General features: G+C 46.9%; 1 long non-coding RNA gene across 1 annotated transcript; it reads right to left on the bottom strand.

The window, feature by feature from the left end:
• Positions 1-3650: 3650 nt before the first annotated feature.
• On the bottom strand, positions 3651-10285 carry LOC148222899 (uncharacterized). The gene is made up of 2 exons (XR_015805016.1): positions 10191-10285; positions 3651-6696 (listed from the first exon to the last, which is right to left on the bottom strand). It is a non-coding gene; the product is annotated as an uncharacterized LOC148222899 (long non-coding RNA).
• Between the last annotated feature and the right edge of the window lie 968 nt (positions 10286-11253).

The following is an 11253-nucleotide window of genomic DNA, read 5'->3' as shown; positions in this document are numbered from 1 at the left end:
GTCTCTGCAGAAGTAAAAAATCATGTTGGATATGTGTCACTTCCCACTCCAAGGCTTCCCACCTCGCTTGGAAGGCAATGGGAATGCTGATTTTTCCTTTCCAAGGGAAGGCTCCTCCCTGTCACACAACAGCCAGGTATCCCTTTGCTCCAAATGAACGGCAATTAAAAGCGTAATTTAAGAACAACGGCCTGAATTCACTTGCTGTCTCCCAGCCTCTTACTCCTGCCTTGCCTCTTGCACTGACTCAGCTAACTGGAAAAAAAAATAAAAAAAAAAGCAGTGTTTTCCCGACTGGACCAACAAACTGAACCAGCTCAGCCTGGGGAATTGGGCATCCCCTGTGGCCTCAGCAGAACACAAACTTATCCCATCCTAAGAGCCAGGCTTAACCTGCCCAGTTCATGGGGACCTTCCAGGTACTGCCCTTCTTCTGGGGGCACACATGTTTTTTACCTTGTTAGGTCTTCAGCTACATATTCATTTTTCAAGGACCAGACTTGATAACACGTGAAGTTTGTTTGCAAGGTTAGAAGGAAGCAGATCTGTTCTGTTTCACTTTGCCAGGCTAACGCACATTTCTGCTTTTCTTATAAGGACCTTTTAAAAGCCAAGTTATCGTGATTTTCTTCACAAACTTGATGCTTACACAGGGCCTTTGCCCCTCTACAAGTGAGCTTCATTTGGAGCCTCTGCTATCACCACCATCAGGAGGCAGGTTCTTAGGTAATTCCCAAACTGGAGCCAGGTGCAGCAGCCACCCCAATTTTGGCCAGACTAAACAAGCAACCTTTACTCTGGCTCTAAAGCCACCTTGCCTAGGCAGTGTGCTGCCCTTATCTCATGAGAGTACATAAAGTGTTGACGAGGCACCTCGACTTTCCAACCAGCAGCCAGCTACTAACCTAGGAAAACACATGCACAAAAAAAAAAAAATATCTTTGTGAAGAATATTTAAAAGGAGGTTAGGTAAGAGTGTCTAGAACAGGAGAGCTATTTCAGCAGGCAGGGAGGGTGGTTTTTTTTCTGGGAGCTGAAGGAAGGAGAAGCTTGGAGCTAAGGTTCTAACTCCAATCTCTTATCATTTCAGGCTAGCCCAGGTTCTCCTGGAGCTTTGCCAATTCTTATTGATTTGGGACTTTTTTTTTTTTCTTCTCTCTCAAGCATACAGCATATAACATTTGGCAATAACAAATTGTCTCCATGACTTAGCTTTCCTGGTCTAGCCATACTGTCTGCTAGTTTCCTCACTTAAAAATGGAATTAAACAAAATAAAGCAGCATCAGGAGTTCGAGCACCAGCTGTCTGCTGTGGATGTTTGGAAGAGTGGGAAACTCCAAAGGATATCTGAGCCTGTTGGGACCAGCACACGTGAATTGCAGCCACCAGCCACTGTCTGCCTGCCACCTTCTGCTTTTGCCAAACTTCTGCTGAGATGTGGGGTTTTTCCTGAAGATAAACCTCCCAGATAAGGCTTCTCAGGAAGGCTCATGGCTTGTCTGTAGTGACACACAGCTGAGTCACCTGGCTGTGGCAGAGGGCAAAGGAGGCCTTCCCCAAACTTGGTTTTTAGTCCCATTTTCTGGGAGCACATGGTCTGCATGGAGAAACCGAGTAGGAAGAGCTCAGAAAGCTGCAGCCAAGTGAGCTAAACACGACTCCCTTTCCAGCTGCCTCCCCTCCCAACCAGTTGGACTGGGCCAGCACCAGAGCCAGGCTGGTTTTGATGCTCAGTTTTGTCAGTGCCTACAGCACACAAATTCCTTCCACGTCACCTCGCCCTCCTGGCACCCAATTCTGCACTTTGCATAAGCGGGGCACGTGAGGAATCTCTCTTTGGCAATCCTGGGAGGCCAGCCAGAGGCCCCTGCAGGCTCTGCTTTTGCAGCCACAGCCAGCTCTGCAGGAGAAGTGTTCTCCTTGCAAAAGAAAAAAAACCCAAAACAAGTGAAATAAATAAAGAGAGGCATTTTCTGCAGCAGCCTGGCTTTCAGACTCTTTTGCATTTCCACTCAGACTGCAGCAGGAGGAGAAGCAGCAAAGCCAGCCACAAATTACAGCCCGACAGCCTCGTGCAGAGCCTTGAACACGTTTGAAGTTTATTCCAGCCTCCCTGTGATTCACCAAATGGTTTGGCTTGCAGGTCCCACTGGAGTGGAGACAGACACCCACACACACCCACCCTTCCTCACCACTAACAGGCTGCAGAGAAATAGCTCCTGCCCTGGCATTCTTCCCACAGCACGTTCCAAGTGGGATGGCAGTGCTGCAGGGTCTGCATCCAAGGGCAGAGCTGCAGCTTGGCAGCACCGGCAGCTGTCCCACACACAAAAAAGAAAAGAAACAACCAAAAAACACAACCCTGACCCACAGAAACAGATGGTACTTGACTGGATCAGGGGCCTGAATCAGCCCAGGGTGCAGAGAGCAGCATGTGGTGAGCCAGATGGGCTGTAAGAGCGAGACTACAGCAGCTCCAAACTGAAAGAGAGTAGGTTTAGGTGAGATCTGAGGACAAAATTCTTCCCTGTGAGGGTGGGCACAGGTTGCCCAGAGAAGCTGTGGCTGCCTGAGGGTGGGCACAGGTTGCCCAGAGAAGCTGTGGCTGCCACTGGATCCCTGCAAGGCCAGGTTGGCCAGGGCTTGGAACAACCCAGTCCAGTGAAGGTGTGCCCACCCATGGCAGAGGTTTGGAACAAAATGGCCTTCAAGGTCCCTTCCAACCCAAACCATGCTGTGATTCTATAACCCTACACATTTTCAGCCTCTTGGCCCCTGGCATCAGCACAACCAACCCCACACTGCTGAGCCCAGTGGCTGATCTGGCTTTAGGAGTGATCCCTTCCAATCCCCAGGCAGTTTTTTGCCCAGATCCTGTTCCCTGTCTGAACGCCTGTGGCACAGCACGGGGTGAAAGCATCAAAGACCATCCCCCCCTTTGGCAGCCCTGGCACAGCAGAGCTCTCAATTAACACTGGCATGGTCACAGGCTGCATTCCTTCCCACGTTCAGCTCTGCCACAACTTAATTATCAAAAGGGGTCACATCGAGTACACTGGATTTCCCAAGCAAAGCGTAACATAAAACTTCAAATCACTGCAGCTAATTCTCATTTCAGTATTTCCTTTGTCAGCTGTCACAAGTTGTGCATTTTAGTTACGAGCTGTGTTTTGTTTCCAGGTTTCCTCAGCATTTTAGGTACTACTTATTGGGATTAGGCTCTTGTTTCAAGGCAAACCATATCCCAAGGCAACTGATACTTCAAACCGAGTAGATCAACAGCAGCCATAAAGGCTTTCCCCTCGTGGTTTCTTACCAACTCTAGCAAGATCTGGAACAGCAACAGAGTTGCCAGAAAAACAGATGATTCCTCCTAAATACAAGGGAATCAACAGTGCAGCACCAGCTCATCAATGTTTTAAAGGGTATGCACCAAGATGCAGAGCTCTCTTCCTGCTCCCATTGTGTCATCTTGTCAGGGTCAAAAACAGTAAGATTGCAGCCAGATAAATCTCTGCCACAACCTTTGAAGCAGGGTTTCCTTTTATAAATGCAAAGTAATATGTTTCTCTAAAAAAAAAAAAAAAAAAAAAAAAATCAGAACTATATATCTAGGTTATCCAGGAAGAAAACAAATGAAAATGTATACTAGATTTTAAAATATATTTCAATACAAATATATGAAACAAAAAATATATACAAAATATGGGGATGAGTTCCTTTCATTTGGTCTCTGCTTTGCAGGTTTTCCAGGATTACACTTAGGAGTTGGTTTTTTTTTTTTCCACACTTAGGGCTTTTTCAGCAGTAGAGGTTATTGCCATCCAGTGTTTTCCATCTGCTGTGACTCATTTGGGCTCACACAGAAGTGATTAGATAATCACGGGACTCCTGGAGCTACAGCTTTAGGGAAAAGCACAAAGAATTACAGCTTTTGCAGGAAAAATAAGAGTTGCCAGAGAACAGCTACTAAGGTTGCTGTAAAGAACCAGGCTGAGGAGACACAGCCACCCCCTCACAGACTTTCTTTACACAGTTTCCTTCTCTGTTGAAATACTTGCTTTCTCTTCCTTCATTTTCCAAAGCAAAAAGGAAGGCACTAAATAGAACCTTTTATTTGGGGAAGAAGGTACAAAACAGGAGTTTGGACAGGAAATAAAAGCCCAAGTAAGCTGTCCTCAAAACTTTGCATGAGCTAAGATCTGATGTGTAGGAAAGAGAGAAAGAATAGGACAGGAAAATCATGCAGTTTAATATCTTAATAAACAGCCTGAGAAGTCAGGCAGGGATTGCTGCTTTGCTGCTCGCTGGATTCTGTGCTATTGCAAGGTCTGCAGTTCTTTTTTTTTTTTTTAGGTCACAAAAAGCATCAGGCAGCACCTCCTCAGTGTGATCTCATGGCCCAGGAGTTTTCAGCCAGGCTGGGGATTTCAGTGAAGTTTGCAGCAGCAGCAGCCAATCATTGTGGCCAAAAGTGGCACAGATTTGGATTAATCAGAGTCATGAGGCCACAGCAGGAAGGTGGCAAGTGCAGCTACTGTGGCTCCCACCACAAGGTCTTTCTTCATCATGTGGATACAACCCACACCCAGATTCATCTGAATAGCTGCCCTCTTCTAAAAAGGGTAAAAATACAGCCAGAGACTCAAACTCCTCCTTCCACTGGCCCAGCTAGGTCTGGGATTTTAACAGTTTGGAGCAAGTGTTCATCCCTTGCTTGCTCCAAGTCTGACAGGCATGCCACAGAAAACTTTCTGAGCCTCTTCTAGGGTTTCTTCACCTTTCAATTTCATAAAGCAAAAGCATGTTTCAATCCAGGGGGGAAAAAAAAACCACCAGGATTGTGGCACAAGGAGGGCAAAGAGCTGCTATTCAGTACCTTTGGATTTCACAAGAGGATTCCCTGAAACAATCTCCTTTCCTGTGTCCTTCCCACTATTCACTCAACAGCAGCTAAGTAAACACTGGAGCACCTCCTCAAAACAGCCAACACAGGCAATAGAGATGCTTTATGAATTCCATGGGCAGTGCTGACTAATGAAGTATTGGCACCCTGGTTTTCCAGGGCAATCACAATTTCCATGATTAGCACTTCATGTGTGTCTTTACACTTGCCCTTCACAGAAAAAAAAAAATAAAAATCAATAAAGGCTTATTTTCACCCTCAGTTTGTTAATCCTGGCCCTAAGAAAGTCAGCATCATGTACCCACACAAGCTCAGCTACTGCCAGGAAATAGCTGGAGTAAAACTCACCATTCTGCTGAGCTTTGTTTGCCATGGTGAATGTCAGAGGAGAAACAAAACCCTTCTTATCCTTACCCAGGGAAGGGCAGAGAGGCGTAGGAGTTAACTTTCAACCTTGGGCACTACAACCCAGTCATCTGCAGAACAAAAGCACAGCTGAGCCCATGAAAGAGAAAGGAGAAAAAAAAAAAGGCAAAAACCCACTCTGTTGAGAGCAGCAAAGGGTATTCCAGGCTTAACACACTTCCCTTGTGGAAGAACAGGGAGAAAAAACAGCCCAAGACAACTCAAGCACCTACCACAAACCTGCTGGAAAATAACCATCCCCATTTCCCCTCACTAGGCCACTGCAAGTGGCTTTTTAAACTTATCCAGCAGCTGCTTCCCCTCAGGTTGTAATTCTCATGCTCAGCTGCAGCTGGTCTCTCTCTCTGTGCTCCTTTAGTGGTTCAAGGTTCAGCACCATGTTCTGTCCTTGACAGCAGATCTGCAAATGAGACTTAATAAAACTTGAGAGATCTGGAAACTTTTTTTCCATAAAAATGAGGATTATCAGTCTTGAGCTGCTCCCTGTTTCACAGGGAAGCTTAGAAAGCAAACATGTTTTGCTCTTATTTGGTTTTGCTGTTGCTGCCTGGGGCGATCAGAAGATATGTGGAATTTGCAGTGATTTCTAGGAAAAGTGTCTGGCCTTCCCCAGCTTGCTCTGACCAGCTGTTGCAGTGACAGCCTCCCTGCTGGCAGCACTGGTTCCTCCTCCAGGTGTGCACACGAAGCAGGTGCTTTGGTGCACCTCTGTCCCTGAGACCCACGGGTTCTGTACCAGGAGGCTCAAGCACCATCTCTCATTCCACAGCACACCTTTCGAATGAGACCCACCACGACTAGAGCAGCTGAGGCGGAGAAGCAATTCCATCCTTCCAGGCTGCCAGGATGCAGCAGTGCCATTTCCTAGAGGTGGATCTTTCAGAGGTCCAGCTGCAGGGCTTGGCTGACCCTATGGACATCCCAGTGAACTCCCCAGGCTTCTGGGCAGATACTGGTTCTCTGTCCTTTATCTGCTCGGGTGCTTTTGTTTCAGATTCTTTTTTGGAAAGAAAGAATCTGAATCCTTCTCTGTCATGAGCAAGGCTCCAAAGGTCCTGGTTCCTCATTGTGTGTAAAGCAGTGAGGATTTGGTTATCACCAAGCCAGAAATGTCTCCAGGCAGAGGTGTTATCTTTCCTTGGTAAACAGACCCACGAGGTCACAGCGTGACTTTAGGGGATTGTCAGAAGCCACCCAGGGGCTGAGTGGTGCTCACACTGGAGCTGTTGCATGCCTGAGCTGGTGCTGGAAGGGGATTCCCTGCTGTACTGACCCTGAGTAGACCAGTACTGATCAGAAGTGCTGAACAGCTCCTGATCCAGACAGATCAGGAAGATCATGGGGATTCAACTCTAAACTCCTCCTGCAAAGGAAAGGCAATAAAAGATAAGATTACAGGCTCACTTTACCTCGGGTGTCACAAAGGGAGGGAGAGGGAACACATGTCATGGACAGAAAGAGGGCACAGATGGTCCTTCCCCTGCATTAGGTGGATTTAAGCACCCCATGAAGTGGCAGGGCAACAAAAAGATGAGATGCAAATAACACATTAGGGCAAGGAAATGAGCTGCACCAATAAACCTCACTGATGAACCTCTTCCAACCTAGGGCTTCTTGAAGGTTTGGTCAACATTTGATAAAACCACACCATTTCATAAACATCTTGACACCAAGGGTTTGGCTTAGATATTAGTAATTCACTGATGCCAGAATTTATTTCCATACTCTTAGGACTCGTGGTGTTCTGGGTGAGGAGCAGAAGAGGACAGCCTGCAGCAGAGACCACACTTTGCTCTGTGCCTGTGGCTCTTCCCAAGTAAAACCCAGTGGGCATCCTGGCTGAATAGCTCAGCACCCAAAAACCTGAGTCACTCCTCAGGTTTTCTGGGTGCTCAGAACTTTCCAGTACAAAGTGACTCTCACTTCCTTTTCTTTTTTGAGGTGAGAGAACGAGACAATTCATGATTTTGCAGACTCTCTCCCACTGTGGCCCAGAGTGGGAGATTGCTGCCATTTAGCACAAGCAGCTCCTTTTTACTGGGTTTTTCTCTTCACACACAGGCTGGCCAGAAAGAAAAAGAGCTATACTTGGTTGATCCTAAATAGAGTTCCCTTCCTTGAACGATGTGGGTTGGTCACATGGGGAGTTTTCAGGTCTGTAGAGAGTAGGGAGACACGGATTTTACCCAGCTGGGGATGCTGCTGGCCTTACTGAGATGCTGACAGCCACATGATGGCATTTTTTATACTGCAGGGCTGCTCCAGAGCCAATGACACTGGTACAAATGCACTTGCAGCCTGCATGTGATCCCCCCTCTCTTCTCACTTGCCTTTTTTCCTCCGTGACAGAAGCTTCAAAAGGCAAACCAGAAAGCACAAGGCTTCCTGCTCACCTGGGAGAGCAGCAGACTGGCCTTGCTGGGATAGGGGACATCAGAGGCTTTTTCTACTGGTGTCACCACTTTAAGGTTTTCCAGCCTCTCTTCTCGACAGAAATCCCCCTGGCTCAGCTGCTCTCATCATGTCAAAAGTGAATCTGTTGCATTGCAGGTTTGGATGATTAAAAATAAACCAACTTCTTTATTTCGCCCTCAGCAGTTTTAGAGAAGTGGAATTGAAAAGGGAACAGAAAATGAGGTGCAGGGTCATTTGAAGATTCTGCACATGTTTGTAGGGGGCTGAAGAAGGTGGTGGTGGAAGGGAGAGTGGAGCTCAGTCAAAAGCACATCAGATTCCCACCCTCATTTATGAAGGCTTGTTTTAATTACACCTGCTGCCAAAGTGGGGGAAAGATCCACTGAAAGTCTCTCTGGAGATCCCAAATCATGGGATGTGCTGGGGCTGCACAAGCCAGACAGCCAGGAAAGCAAACATGAGAAACCAGCTGTGTCCACAGGTACTGGATAAAAACTGGCCCAGTACCAGTTCTCCGTGGAGAGGAGAACTCATTCCTCGGGTGCTGAGCAGGCAGCAAATCCTGCTGGCTTGGGGACAGCCCTTCTCATGCTGTTTGCTGGCTGTCATCTCCCCCAGCCCCTGGGGCCACCGTTTGGGCTTGCTGCCCTCTTTGTGGGCAATTTGCTTTTTCTTCTTTGATGACAAAAAAGAAGATGCACCAGGGCTGTGTGTGGACACACACATTTAGAGAGCTAGGGAATTACAGCTTGGAAATTCTTTTCAGGTCTGGATTTCTCCTGACTCTCAGCTCCATTCCCAGGCTGACAAGCTGACTGCAGCTTCAGTTAGGGAGCAAGTCTCCCAAGGTAATAACATGGTGAAAAACAGAGTGGAATTCATAATAAAAATTAAGACCTGGTGTCTTTCCCGTGGGATACTGTCCCAAGGATGTTTTTCCCAATTGTCCAATGAACTACTCTCCTGTCCTAGCTGCACGTAACACACTTTAAATACAAAATGTCCGTACAATAAAGTTGGCCTTTTTTCCCCAAAAAGGTCCGTGTGTGTTGCTGTCTTTTCTCTCTGTTTTCAGCGCGGTAACCACAGCTGTGCATGGTGGCTGGGACACCAGCAGAGGAACAGGCACTGCCAGGGGAGACAAGGGTTAGGCAGGGAGCAGGCAGGAGCTTTTTTGGGTGAACCTGTCGAAGAGATGGGGGAAGGAGGAACAGAAAAAGCAGATCGGTCGGCAGGTGGCAGCAGGAGAGCGCTGAGAGCAGCAGCTGCAGTCCAGGGCTCTGAAAATGGGGTAAAAACACCGAGTTTCCAAGCTTGGCTTTTTTTTTTACAGCCTTCTTTAACGTAGGATCCATCAGCGGCAGACAGGGTGGAACACTCCGTTGATGGTTGCAAGGAGAGAGGTTTCCCAGTGGGAGGGAATAGAAGTGTTTAATTATTCATAGAAACAAAAAAACAAAAAAAAAATCAAAACAAACAAAAAAACCCTAGAAAAGTTTCAAATCTTAGTTCTGCATTCCACAGGAAAAGGAAAAAAAGGAGGAATTGTAAAGTCTTCTGCCAATAAATTGGATCCTTTGGGGTTTTCTATTCTCACACCCAGCATCCACATGAGGCATTTTGTTTTAAACAAGCTTTGGACACTCAAAAAGGTGCAGAAACAGCAATGCTTGATTATGTCAAAGGAAAGTGCGAGTTGGCCTGTTCCCTGAGGATCGGGAGATTTGCTTTTAACTCTTACCAGCTCAAAGGGCTGTACATAATATAGAGGGAAAAGTAGATTTCATGATTGGAGCTAGGTGATCTTTTAGTTTTTTTCCAACCCAAACCAGTCTGCAGCTCCCTGATATCTCCCTACATTTATTCTGCATGGTTTCCCACTTCCTGCTCCCAGCAGATGAAGCCACTGGTGTTTAAATAAGGTGGAAGTGGTTTGGGACATGGATCAGTCCTGCTGCTCATTGACTTAGATGTTTTTAAAACTGAAAAGATGATATTGTGCAATAATCTGTGGTGAAGACTTAGTCCCCTCGAGATTACCTCACGTTTAGCCCTCAAAAATTCATTTTGTCCTCTACAGATCAGTACAGATTTCACAATCAAAAGAACTCTATCTCCATCTTATCCCCAAAATGTTCATTCTCTCCCCAACAGATTGCCTACATTTTACCACTAAAAAAAAACCCCTGTTGATTACCTCTAGATTATTGCAAAAAATGTCATCCTGTCCCCTACAGGTCATCTCAGATCTTACCCCCAAAATATTCACTGTGCCTTACAGATCACCTAAAGTTTTCTAGACAAAATTTTTCCTACCTGTTGATTACCTCATTTTTACCTCGAATCATTCTCTTCCCTACAGACTAACTCAAACTTCCACAACCCCCCTATTTTGTCTCCTAAGATATAAGTCGATTTTACCACCCAAAAAACAACTATTACCCAAATTGTTGAAGCAGATCCTGCGAGATGGGACAATGCTTTTTATCATCCCGACGTCCTAGGCGGATGCTGCTTTAGAGAAAAAAAAAAAAAAAAAAAAAAAAAAAAGTGGAGTTTTTTTTTTAAATTGAAGCCCAAACCCGGTCACTGCCACATCATCAACTTGAACCGAGGGCGTAAAACCAGCCAGCAGATTCCTTTATTCCTCAAAACCCCAGAGCATCCTGGTTGCTATAGAGACACGTCGCCCTTTCCTTGCTCCTGATGTCGTTCTGGGCACTGCTCCTTTGCCTCCTCCCGCAAAGGAGCTCCATGTGCAACACGGGGAGCGAGGAGAAGCGTCCCCGTCATCCCTGGGGAAGAGGAATGGGTGATTAAGGGAATGTGATCCCGCAGGTAGTGAAGGAAACACAACTCCCTGCCTCTCCCACGCCTCTCTCGGCAGTGTGAGGGGTGGAGAAGACACTTTGTTCCTCCCCGTGGCAGCTTCATTATTGATGAGGGGAAGGTGATCTCCATCCCGAGCCCCACGTGTGCATGCAGAGCAGGCAGCGAGCACGCCCCGGGCTCAGCCCGTGCCCCTCCTGTGCTCCTGCCACCCACCACAAAAGCACCCTGCAAAGACAGTGACACCCCACTAGAATGGGTGTTCAGCTGCCCGCCAGCCTCTCAAAATTATTTACGTATCAGGGTTGTATTTTTGCCGAGGTCTTTGCCCAAAAATCCGAGGCAGAATGCCCCGTTCCAATTGAAATAACAAGCGAGGAGCTTGAAACTGTTTTGCCACGTCTCAAAACCCCACAAAACTCTTGTGGTGTGTGGCCAGACAGACTTACCTGATCTTTTTTGATATGATCAACCTGACAGCCTACACAGGCCTGATCCTGTCAGCCCTGGGTTTGTCTCCTTTAGGCAGAGTTCCTCGGACACTGCTTTTCATCCCCCGGAGTTATCAGAGCTATCCTGCCTAGCTGCAGCTGGATTGCAGAGCCACTGGCTGTGGGTGCCTGCTAAAGCAGGAAAAGAAGGTGAAAAGAAAGGGAAGGAAGGAAGGATTCCAGGA

This window comes from Sturnus vulgaris, chromosome 8 (assembly GCF_052056855.1).
Source record: "Sturnus vulgaris isolate bStuVul1 chromosome 8, bStuVul1.hap1, whole genome shotgun sequence".
Taxonomy (NCBI): Eukaryota; Metazoa; Chordata; class Aves; order Passeriformes; family Sturnidae; genus Sturnus; species Sturnus vulgaris.
This window is presented reverse-complemented; position numbering and strand designations above follow the sequence as displayed.